The following is a 4899-nucleotide window of genomic DNA, read 5'->3' as shown; positions in this document are numbered from 1 at the left end:
ATGTTGTCTTCTTTTCTTTCATTTGTGGTTTAATTTGCAAATGATTCTAAATGTTGTTGGTTTTTTTTGTGTGTATCTGAACAAAAGCATAAAACCGCGGTGAAGTTAACAACGTCTAACGCTACGTCTCACTGTGGACGTCCTACCAGCAGAGCGTCTCTGTCTCCGACCCGAGCTTCAGCCTGGCAGAGCGGTCGTTAGTAAACTTTAGGGTTTACAGCATGCAGCTTTTAGGACGCGTCCCGCTTTTAGGACGTGTCCCGCTTTTAGGACGCGTCCCGCTTTGCACCGATGTCCAACTGTAGCCCTGCTTCAGCGTCCGGTCACTGTTTGTTAGGCTGTGATAGATCGCGTAGAAAAGAGCTGCAGATTGTTTCTGTTGACATTTGATTTGGCCTATGTTGTGCAATTTCTTTTTTATATTTCATTCAAATGAATGTTAGCATTGTTCAGTTAGCGACAGAGTGCAGGCAAAATACTTTTGATATTTTAAAGCTGAAATGGTGTGAATTAATGTCGAAACCATGTGACTAAATGTCATTTAAAGAGCACAATGAGCGTGTCTGCGTCGACGGCAGCGTCCCGTACGTGCGCCTGACTCCCCTTTGCCTGTGTCATCCCTGTTTCTTTATGTTCCGTCTCTCGGGCACCGGCTCAGAAGGGTATCTCCGCGTGTGAAGTGCTCCTCCACTCCTTTCTGAACGCACCCTGCAGTAGCAGCATGGTAATTCTGCTCCTCTATCTTTCCTCTGCATCATGTTTACCTAGCAACAAGCATCACCCGTGGCTGGCCATCCCATTGGTCATTTGAAAACGCACCAGGGACCAATGGCAAGGCTGTTGCCATGGTACGTTATGTAGTTGCCGGGTGGAATTTTGCTGCAAGGCACGTGAGTCTCTGAGCCCGCTCGTCCTCCTCTCGCTGCCGCTCTAATCTGCCTGCTTGTTCGTTCGGCTGAACGCAGCTCGCTGGAATCTCCGGTTTATTGACGGATTCAGTGATACGTTGATCGGGAGACAATAGGAGACGATCGTGACCTTAACGTCAGCCTGCGTAGGTCCGCCGGTCAGCTGCAGCAGTGCAGCGTGCTGCGCCAACCGGCGCACCGAAGCAGCGTTTGAGCCGAGAAGCTGCTAAAAACCAGATCAAACGTGTGAAAACTAACGACGAAGCAGTGAGATGAAATAACGGAATAACACCTGCTGCAAACTAAAAGCATTTATTGGCAAAATATGTAATTCAGAGCAGAAATTACTCTGAAAATGTCAATATTTTTTATATCCATCCATTTTCAATTTTAAGTTGAGATCAAAGTCAAAATGATTTTATTTTCTGTTGCGATGGTAACAAGAAGGTTATCAAATATTTGTATCCAGATCAATTGTCCAACATTTTCAGCCTTCTGAAGATGTTATATCTCGAGATGAGATTTATTAATGCGCTAATCTGTGCTGCATTATAATCTGAGTTAAAACGAGTTGGATTGGCGGCGCTAGCATGCGCTAGGCTTCGGCCTAACGGTTTAGGGGCCTCTCAAAGTCCCGCCTCCCGATTGAACTACATCAAGGGTGTTTTTGGAAACCAAGTGGGCGTGGCAAAGTGATGCAGGCTGGCTACAGGTTGGTATTAAGAAGACGGTCCAGTTCGGTGTGAAAGAACTCTTTGACAGCTGCGCGTGTTTCTTGCGCTTTGTAACAGGCGACTGTTACACGCTTTTGTTTGCGCCGCTAACGTTGGAGCTTTCCCTCAAAACCGCGTTGAGGATTAGGAGTGCTCACCTTAAAACGTGGGGGGGGGGGGGGGGTCTTCAAGCAATGCATAAGGATTATGACGACATTCCGCTACTTTCCATCGACCCATATTCTGTAAATCCTCATCCTATGTGGGGGTCATGGGGGAGGCTGCAGCCTGGCCCAGCGGCCATTGGGCAGAGTAGAAGGTTTAAATAAATGCTGCGTTTGATTGTTACGACTGATTTAAAGTTTAACACGTTTGATTGTTACGACTGATTTAAAGTTTAACACGTTTGATTGTTACGACTGATTTAAAGTTTAACACGTTTGTTGTTACGACTGATTTAAAGTTTAACACGTTTGTTGTTACGACTGATTTAAAGTTTAACACGTTTGATTGTTACGACTGATTTAAAGTTTAACACGTTTGTTGTTACGACTGATTTAAAGTTTAACACGTTTGTTGTTACGACTGATTTAAAGTTTAACACGTTTGATCGTTACGACTGATTTAAAGTTTAACACGTTTGATTGTTACGACTGATTTAAAGTTTAACACGTTTGTTGTTACGACTGATTTAAAGTTTAACACGTTTGATTGTTACGACTGATTTAAAGTTTAACACGTTTGTTGTTACGACTGATTTAAAGTTTAACACGTTTGTTGTTACGACTGATTTAAAGTTTAACACGTTTGATTGTTACGACTGATTTAAAGTTTAACACGTTTGATTGTTACGACTGATTTAAAGTTTAACACGTTTGTTGTTCGACTGATTTAAAGTTTAACACGTTTGATTGTTACGACTGATTTAAAGTTTAACACGTTTGATTGTTACGACTGATTTAAAGTTTAACACGTTTGTTGTTACGACTGATTTAAAGTTTAACACGTTTGATTGTTACGACTGATTTAAAGTTATCGCTGTGATGGATTGCTCTTTTTAAATGGATGACTGAGAGATGCTTATCGTTGCTGCTTTTACCTCCATCCGGTCTCCCTCCTCCTTTGATCTCATGACGGTGACGTGTCTTCAAACCTTTCTATACTTGGGAGAATTGAATATGTTCCGATCCCGAAGTATTGATCCTACAATAAAACAATTGCTTCTGCTCGGACCCTTTCAGGTTGCACCTGAGTCTACGGCTCGCCTGCGCCGATTCATTTTGCGTGTGACGGTTACTTTTCACCGCATTTACCGTGGCTTGCTGTGGAATTAAACTGTTTTAGAATAATTATTTAAAAGGCTGGTTTTTCTGTAGCATTATGTATTTAGTATTTGTTTAGTTTAATCCATGCGACCATCCTGCCACTTTACTGAAATGAGGAATGAAGACCGAAAGTAAAGACAGAAGCGCCTGTCCTGCACAGTTTACTGACTGGTTCATCTGCACAGATTAACTGTATCAGTTCCCAGTTTACTGACTGGTTCATCTGCACAGATTAACTGTATCAGTTCCCAGTTTACTGACTGGTTCATCTGCACAGATTAACTGTATCAGTTCCCAGTTTACTGACTGGTTCATCTGCACAGATGAACTGGAAAATGAGTTCCTTTCTTTGAACTTTAGTTTGTATTTGAAGCTCTTCTGAGGATCGCAGCGCCGTGCCGGTCTGTGACGCTGTTTGTGGGCGGGGCTGTTCCCAGCCGCCATTGCGCCTGATTTAGCCGGCAGGCTCGGGTAGCAGCAGCACCGGGCTTCGGCTCGGCTCGGCTCGGCTCGGCTCGGCTCCCGGACTCCTCCCTCTTTCCATTTCTGCTTGACATCTTTAAACTATTTCCGCGTCAGACCTGCCTCGCGCTTTTTGAAGAGGCATTGGGAACCGGAGCCGAACGCCCCTCCCCGCTGGTCTGCGCGCCGTCCAATCACAGTCGAGCACTGAGCGTTGCGCGGCCAATAGCGTTGCAGCTGCCACAGCGTCGGGTAGCAGCAGAGCCCGGAGAGGCGAGTCGAGCAGCTGAAACATTTATACCGGAGCGATGAACAAACGGCGTTAAAATGTGAATGGAGGCGAATCAAAAGTTAAATAAATACTGTCACATGTATTGTTCTTCCCCTGGCCGAGGTCTCACATTGAAAGATCAATAAGATAATGTTTCCTTCCCTTGAATGTGAAGTTAAATAACTATAACGCCATTCCGTGTATTCTCAGGTTAAGTTTGGACTTGTTAGGAAGTACTTTTAAGTAGGCCGTGTATCCCAGAGTCGTAGCGATAAGGGTTTAAGCAATGGTTGTCGATGCACTAGTGTATATATAAAGTTTCCCCCCCGTTACTATAAATGGACCGAACGGGAGGAGAGCTCCGCTCGGAGCAGACTACAGCTGGCGGACTGAAGGTTAAACATGGCGTCCCTCGAAAACGGCTGTAAAGTTGAATAAATCATCCCGAGATGACGTAAAATGTCTCGCGTGCGTTTTACTGCGATTGCACGTCTTCGTCTGCGTGCGTGTGCTTTATTCGCGCCTTTATCAGCAGTGTGTGAGGCGCGCCCACCCCTACGGAAGGAACATGGTACAGTCCGTGAGGCGGTCTCAGGGAGCCGTGTGGGCGGGCGTCACAGATTCCGGCTAACGCGGGGGGGGGGCGCGGTGTGGAAAACGCCTCGGAATTACGCGGTGAAGACACATTTGTGATGCTTTTCATCGCGGAGGAATAAAAGCCTTTTTCCCGAGGACGCGCTGCGTGGGAGCGGACGGAGGGGGCTCGTCGAACGGCGACCCGAGCGTCGGCAAACTCCGGAACTTGACGTGATTCGGCTTGTTCCGTTCTTCTCCGGACGGCGGCGGCGCGGACGCGCTGCGGGCGCCGCTGCGAGCAGCTTCGGCTTCGGCTTCCGACGCGCTGGTGAACACGGAAACATGGACGACCCCGGGAACACCCTCCCGTGACCGTGGATTCTCGGTTGACCCACGCGGGAGACGGGCTTGCGTGGGCGCGTCTCGTAACTGTCCCTTTGCGGGAGCCGCAGCGGACGGGCTAGCTTACGCAGGGAATTCCGACGCGTTGCTGGGCCAGCTTCTTAGACGCCCCCCCCCCGGCAGAGGCCAGCCGCCCCCCCCCGGAGCTGCGTGTGTCACTGGATTAATGTGAGTGATAACGCTGCCCTGTCCGTCCAGTGACGAGCCCCCCCCCCCCTCTCAGTGATCGGAGCTAATTTTAG

The sequence above is a fragment of the Brachionichthys hirsutus genome, chromosome 13 (assembly GCF_040956055.1).
Source record: "Brachionichthys hirsutus isolate HB-005 chromosome 13, CSIRO-AGI_Bhir_v1, whole genome shotgun sequence".
NCBI classification, from domain to species: Eukaryota; Metazoa; Chordata; class Actinopteri; order Lophiiformes; family Brachionichthyidae; genus Brachionichthys; species Brachionichthys hirsutus.
Note: the sequence above shows the minus strand (reverse complement) of the source record.